Genomic DNA, 8,118 nt, shown 5'->3' with positions numbered 1-8,118 from the left:
GTTGGAGACCAGCCTGAGCAACATAGCCAGACTTCGTCTCTATAAAAAAAAAAATTAACCATGGTGTTGAGTGCCTGTAGTTCCCAGCTACTTGAGAGGCTGAGGCAGGAGGATGCTTGCTCCCAGGAGTTGGAGGCTCCAGTGAACTATGATTGTGCAACTGTATTCTAGCCTGGGAGACAAAGCGAGACCTTGTCTCGACAAAAAAAGAAAAAAGACAGAAGGAAAAAAGGAGGACTCAACCAGAGAGGCTAAGATGACCTACATCACCAGTTCTCAAAGACTAATCCCTGAACCGTTACCATCACCTGGAAGCTGCTAGCAATACAAATTCTGGGGTGCCATTCCAGCCCTCCTTAATCAGAAACTCTGGGATGGAGCCCACCAATCTGTGTTTTAACAGACCCCCCAGTTGATTCTGCTGCACATTAAACACTTCACATAAACACATTCTGGCCATTCCTATGTCCCCACATGTGAAACTTCCTGGCGACTTTTTCAAGAAAAATGACCAAATTCAAGGCGGGTCATGTGGCCAGGAGTCAGGAAAAACATGCACCTTTGTTTGAGCAGATCCTGGCTGGGGACAAAGTACAGATAGGGGCCTGTGAAAAGTGTCAGAGTCCCAGATCCCCAGAAGAGGAAGAAGAGTATGTGGGGCCCTGGCTGAGCCGATGAATTTTGCAGCAAGCAAGGCAGCAACAGGAGGAGCTCCAGGCTGAGCATGGGACTGGGGGCAGGCCTGTGGCACTGTGGGAACACACCGTGTGGCTGGGTCCAGGAATGCCCCAGCATAGATCACATGACAAGGACAAGGAGTAACCCACCCTGGAGAAGACAGCCATAGTGACAGGAGTGGGCCACCATGTAGAGTTGGTCGTGGACCCTGAGGGTGAGTATGCCATTGAGATGTTCAGGAACAATAAACCCTCCTGCCAGGTACCCTGGCTGACTTCCTCATGGAGAAACTGCCTGAGAAGCAGAGGTTGAGATGGTCATATCAGAGGTGTTGGACTTCCTTATGCCTCAGCTGGACCCCAGGTCCTGGAGGTCTACATGGGAGTCCAGGAAGTGTTATTTAAGAATTTTAATGGGAAACTGCGCAAGGCATTTTAGATCATCCCTGCACTCTCCAACTGGGAGCAAATCCTCTTTGTCGCAGATCTGAGGCCTGGACTGCAGCTGCCACATATCAAGCCTCCACCAGGATTTTTGCCTCTAAACTGTAGGAATGCATGGCCCAGTGCTTCTACAACTTCGTCGTGCTCCCCTGGGAACAAGATGACATTGCCGAATACAAACAACTCAACTTCCAGCTCTACGTGGCACTCAAGAAAGCCTTGTTCAAGCCTGGAACCTGGCTCTAAGGAATCCTGATCCCACTGTGCAAGTCAGGCACTTGTACCCTCCAGAAAACCATCATTGTGGGTAGCGCCATCACTAAGGGCTCCATCCCTGTATTGCACCCCTGTGTAGCCATGCTGAAAGTTGCTGAGATGGAATACAATGGTGCCAGCAGCATCTTCCTGTGACTGCTGCTGGATAAGAAGTACATGCTGCCCTACCGGGTGCTGGATGCCCTGGTCTTCCATTTCATGGTGTTCTGGACAGAGAATTGCAAGCTTCCCATGCTCTGGCACCAATGCCTCCTGACTTTCAGTGCTACAAGGCAGACTTGGCCATAGATCAGAAAGAGGCCCTCCTGGAACTGTTCTGGCTGCAGCTCCATACACAACTACCCCCTGAAATCAGGAATGAGCTTCAGAGTGCAGTCCCCTGAGATGTGGAAGATGTTCCCATCACCATGAAGTGAGGAAAACAATCATTTGTTCTGTTCTGAGGGGTGTGGGAAGACACTGAGAAACCTGCTGGTACCAAAGATGACATTGAGCCTTAATGGTGGAAGACCCAGATCAGGGCGGCGATGGGTCATGGGGGATCTGTGGCTCCCAGCCAAGGGCAGGGAAGATGGATGGTCTGGCTGGGTCTCTCTTCTATTTGAGGCCTCCTCTCTGCTCAGTTCTGGTACCTGACTTGAGAGTCGAATATTCCCACTCCCCAGCTGGGACTTGGTATAAGTACTTTCTGGCTGCTGTGTCAAATTACTGGAATGTGATAAAAACAAAGGCAGATATTTATCGAACCTCTGTGCTTTGTTATAGTCAGTCAATGGAGGTCTTTCACCTTTTGTTCTTCAGCTGGAAGTGGGAATTACTCCTCTCTGTTACGTCTCTGGAGTGGATTTTAACCACATTTACATAGGAGCTCCCTGAGCTACTGGTTGGTTTGTTTCTCCAGGCTACACTCACCTTGTTAGCCCACAGGCGCCGTATGAGCTGCCTTGCCCTGACATGACACATGCTGCCTTGGTAGAGTGCCAGCAACCAGGAACAGGTTATTCAGAGATGGTTGCGTCCCAGCTGTAGATGAAAGGACTGCAAGAGAAAGCTCCACCACGAGAAAAGAGGAGATACAGAGGCAAGAAAGGTCAGAGAATAAGTTTGGGTCCAGGAATGAGTAGATCCAGGGTCAGCACCAAACAGGTTCCCTTTCTAGCTTTTTAGACAAATGAAAGCTTTAGATCAATCATTGGAAAACTAGGGCCAAACGCCACTTTTTGCGTAGCTCATGGGCTAAGAATGATTTTTATATTTTTTAATGGTTGGGGGAAAAATTAAAAGAATAGTATTTTGTGATCGGTGAGAATTACATGAACTTCTAATTTCAGGGTCCATATATGAAGTTTGTTGGAGCACAGCCATGCTCACTCCCCCAAAAAACACTTTACATAATAAAGGACTCTACAGAGAGGAGAAAAAGAAGACAGATAATGAGGTGGGCTAGGGATAGAGGAAGTTCCCAGAGAGTTCCAGGAGCAGCTGTGACATACGGAAGAAGTAAAGATTTAAATAAACATTTCTGTAGATTAGGTACAGAGATCTCTTTCTGGTTTTCAAGATACACAAGTCAAGGTTTTGAATAGTTTTGAAATGGTGTCATGTGTGTGTGCGTGTGTGTGTGTGTGTGTGTGTGTGTGCGCTTTGTAGTACTTTACTGAACCTGTGCACATGTGACCTGGATTTATGAGGCCTATACATATACATCTGTTCATTCCCCACGCCACAAGTATAATTGTCCAAATGGAGGTATTAAGAAATGAAGTCTGCATAGCAATGAGAATTTAGGCTAGAACTTATCCTAAACTTTGATCCATTAGTTTTTCTTAGTACTTATACAATTTTTCTAAGATCAGGAGACACTATGAGGAAAAGAAGAAAAATGCTGCAAGGCTCTGACATGAAGGAGGAGGGTGATGGAAATTTTGAATGGCTTGTGTGTGTTGTATATAGGAACCATGTTCACAGCTCTGGGAAGATGCTTGGAGGAGGTGGAGAATGAAGGGAGAGAAAGACACGTAGGGTGAATATTCAGCTGCTCACTAGGACAGCAGCTGGAGTGTTTTGTAGATGAGAATAATTGGCACAATGGAAAGCCAATGTTGCATTGATTTTATTTTAATCCTCGATGTAAGAAGCCCAGAAAAAATACAAAAAAGTGAAATAAAATAAAAAGAATGAAAAAGAATGAAGGGTAGTAAGTGCTATAGATCTCTTAAAGCTCACCGGGAAAACCTGTGCCAAACAAACAAGTTGGTTTATTCACGTTGTTGCCAGACAAGAGAGAGAACTAAGAACAGAGTCTCAACCGTATCTTAAAAATACTCTTTGATTTTTTTATCAGTCCAGGATTGGAATTAGATTTAGAGTGTGGGTGGTTTGGGGATGGGTTTTAACAATCCAGGATTAGGTGAAGCAGGCAGGTTGCAGTCACTTTTAATTGATATGGGGGCACAGAGCAGGGTTTTCAGCAGTTATTTACACTAAATCTTTTAGGATCTTTGCTTTTTTCTTCCAGACAATGGAGACTGGGTTTTGCGTATTTACACTCTTGGTAAATTTCCAAGTTTAGTTTTCTAAATTCAGTTCTCATTTCTCAGTCTTTATTTCTTATAAGAAATCATAACAACAGACTATTTTAAACTTCTGATGTCTTTTCTTACATATTTGCATATCATCTATAGAATAATAAGTGTATACGTTAAGTCCATTTTGTACTGTGCTTTGACAAGTTTTAGCCTGGGATTATCAATGACCTCCATTCCTTTTCAATTGCCTCTTTCAGGTAAGAATGTGGCTATCTTCTAGAATTTCTTGAACAACTCTTTGGCCACCTATTCACAGGGTTTCTGATTTTAGAGGTTTTAATTATGTTATCTTGTTTACATTTGCCTTTTTAAATTAAAAACAAATACAAAAGAATTCCCAATCTCTTTTGTCTCTTCTTATAAGGAGTTGTCAATCTCTTTATTATTTATTCACTTTACTTGTCCCCGAACCTTTAAGAGATATATGAACAGTGGGAGATTAATTGATATATTTCCCTAACTGATTTAGTGCAAACTATAGCAGTTATCTCTGTGACTTGAGAAATGATTGCTAGGAAAAATGGTGTCTCTATTTTGCAATACTGATGGCCTGTCCAAAGAAATTAGCAGCTAAAACAGCATTCAGTATTTAATCTGGGGATAAAGCCAAGAATTAGGTAGAAAGCTTGCAAAGCAGATTAGATTTGCAATCTGAAAGCCCACACAGCCAGCTGGGCGCAGAAATATTAATTGTGTACTGAAATGTGATTTCTGACATTTCTTTTAGTCTCAAGGATGAGCAATGAAAACATGATCTTCTCTGAGCTCTGGAGGAGCTTATAGTAAATTCCAAAATATGAAAAGAGATGTGGTATTTTTATTACCACTATATCATTATCTTGCATTAACAGCTGTAATTAGCCCGAGCTAGACTATCATCTGCTATTGAAATATCTGAAACTAATTAGACATGAGATATGTTACCGGAACAAGATTGGGAGATTGAAAATTTACACAAACGAGGCCTTCTGAAATGATGAACACAAGTCATAATAATATTTCTGGAATAAATCAAAAACAAGACAAAAGAGAGAATGAAATCGATCAGGAGGATGTAAACCAGAATACCAGCACTTCAAAAAGTTTAATCACCATACTGTAAAATCCAATTGTGGGAAGGGGCACAACAATTTTTATGCAGTCACCAGGAGCTCTTGTAATAGGACTGTTTACGCTTTAATCTAAACAACAGGGTCCACATTTGACTTTCAATTTTCCTACAACAGTTCCCAGGGAAGTTTGTAGAAACTTTCCTTGACATACTATGTTGCATTTGGTCCATAAAATACAGTATAGAAAACACTTAAGAAATGCTTATGTTTCTTGTGCTATTTTAGCTTTCAAATGTAGTCCTCTGTTTCATAAGCTCCTCCTCCCTGTGCTCCTCCTCCTCAATGACATTCAACTCTTGGATCACAACTGCCCTTCCTTCTGTCCTGCAGTCCCTCTCTCCCTCCTTCCTCTTCTCCTCACCCTCTTTTCCTCCCTTTTAAAAAGCCAATGGCTAAACACATTAGGAAAATCAAAAACAGAAAATCAACTGTTTATTCAAACAAGAAAATGTCTAATTTATAAACATATAATTTAGCAAATATAAATAAATATTAGTGATGAGTACTCAAAAAAATTTTATTGTTGGATAACTTCACCAAAAGTTTAGAATCTATTGCTTTAAGGACTTTTTATTCATTTAAACAATCATTTGAAAAGTACTGGAAAATGCTTGGTCCAGTTCGTCAATTCTGTGCCATTCTAGCTTTATGCTTTGTACAGATTGCTTAACTTCTCTGAGCCTTATTTTCTTCCCATATGCTAATCTATTAGACATTAATACAATAATGTATGTAGAGCCCCTGACATTATGCCCGCAGCAAAGTAAGACTTGACTGGTTGCAACTTCTATCTCCCCCCTTTTCTTTCTCTTAATAATACCAAGTAATGCTGTAGTGGTATTAATTTTTTATTGCTGCATAACAAATTACCATAACTTTGTGGCTTAAAACAGTATCCACTTATTATCTCACAGTTTCCATGGGTCAGGAATCTGGGTGCGGCTTAGCTAGGTCTCTGTTGCAGATCTTACAAGGCTTCAATCAAGGTGTCAACTGGGTTGTGTTCCTTTTTGGAGCTTGAGGTTATTTTCCAAACTCTTATAGCTGTTAGAAAAATTCAGTTCCTTACAGTTGTAGGATTGGGGTTCTCCTTTTCTCAATTGCGGGCTATTCTCTGCTACTAGGGGCCACTCCCAGTCCTTTGATATGTGTCCCTCTCATGACATGGCAGCTCACTTCTTCAAGACCAGCAGGAGAATCTCTCCTTTGCTAAGACAGAGTCTTATATAATGTAACAATCATGGGAGTGACTGTCCTGTCGTATTCATAGATCCCTTTTACTCCCAGGAGAGAGGATTCTACAGGGCAGATACACCAGACGACAGAGAGTTTGGGGACGATTTTAGAATTCCTCTACAACAGTGGTAAGAAGAATAGTGAGTCCTACAAAGTTTAGAGAGCCAAGATAGGCTTTTTTAATTAAGGAAGGGACCATGGAAAGAGTGGGATATACTCTGATGCTTGAAATTTGGATGGTGCATGTCCAAAAAGTTTGCAATAATGATCAGAGAGGCCAAACCGATCTGCTTCTTGGGAGACTGGAGAGTTTGCCTATCACCACCCCTTGGACAGGTAACTTAACTTCTCTGTAATTCCATACTTTCAGCCGTAAAGGTACTTTATTGTGTCAAAGATTGGTAGGTGTCTTCCAATACCCATTTTCCTCATTTTCTGTAGTAGTAGAACTCCTAATTTTCACCTGGGCACATGGCCTCGTAGAATAAACACTGTATTTCTCAACTTTCCTTGCAGCTAGATTGGCCACATGTCTAAGTAGCTGAATTCTGCCCAGTGGGATGTAAACTGATGTAAGTAGTGTGTATACCTTCTTAGAAGTGTCTTTAAAGAGGTAGAATATGCCTCTCTTTTTTTTCTTCTTACTGCTGGCTAGAATGTAGGCATAATATTTGTAGATTTAGCAGCTATATTAAATCATGAAGGTACCTTCGAAGTGGAAGCTATACATGGCAGAGCAATAGTGCTGAAGGAGCCTGGGTCTCTGTCACCATGAAATGTCATTCCAGCCTTGGACTATATCTGTACTTCTCAAATTTGAGAAAAAAAGTAGCTTATTAAATCACAGTTATTTTTAATGTCTTGGTAACTTGCAGCTGAATCTAACTTTAACTGATACACCCACTTTATAAAAGATCCATGGACACAGCAAGCAACTGAATTCAAAGAATATAAATAAATCATTGAGATAAAAAGACAAGTAAATGGTTTTAAATGATTGAGTCAGGATAGTATTTGAAAACCTTAATTCAGAAGACATTTCTTATTATGTTTTGGCAATTCATATACAAATGCCTTCCTACATTGGGGAATTTCCCATCTGATGAATCGTAGTGGTAGGTAGAGTCATCCTGCTGAAAAGAATGGCTTCTAGCTTTCCGGGAATCCTTTGCATCTGGAGTGGAGAGAAATGACCTTAGCTTCATTAATAAAATACATATCTCCCAGACTCTGAACTTGGATCTGGTGATGCAAGAGGGAACTAGGAGGAACATTTTCTTATGGTGGTGACAAGTGTAGGAAGGTCTGGTTTCCAGGTGGCTGTGGTTGTGTTGTGGGAGGCAAGGTCCAGGGTCCAGATTTAGTGATATTGATTTGCCACAATGTGTAGTGCATGGCAGTAATAATAATGATGTCTTCAGAGGACCATTTTTGTCACATAATTTTGGATGTTATACTGGCGGTTTCCTAAACCTGGTTTTCCAGCCCTCCTGATGATTCTGTAAACTATTCAGTATCTTTTTTTTTTTAAAAAAATTTTTTTTAGTGTTTTATTGACAAACAAATATAATTGACAAATTATATTTGTATGTATTTATGGAGTACAGAGTGATATAATTTATGAATACAATGTGGAATAATTAAATTGAGTGAATTGACATATTCCATATTTCTAATCAATTTTCTGCTTAAATTAGCCAATTGTTTTCTGTGTTTTGAAATAAAGAACTCAGACTGATGATGAATGGCATGCTTTTATCCCCTCTGTGATCATTGCATTATTCT

General features: G+C 40.9%; 1 pseudogene; it reads left to right on the top strand.

Moving 5' to 3' along the window:
- Positions 1 to 507: 507 nt before the first annotated feature.
- On the top strand, positions 508 to 1,813 carry LOC105826864 (annotated as a pseudogene).
- The last annotated feature ends 6,305 nt before the right edge of the window (positions 1,814 to 8,118 follow it).

This window comes from Propithecus coquereli, unplaced genomic scaffold, assembly GCF_000956105.1.
Source record: "Propithecus coquereli isolate 6110/MARCELLA unplaced genomic scaffold, Pcoq_1.0 Scaffold93, whole genome shotgun sequence".
NCBI lineage: Eukaryota > Metazoa > Chordata > Mammalia > Primates > Indriidae > Propithecus > Propithecus coquereli.
This window is presented reverse-complemented; position numbering and strand designations above follow the sequence as displayed.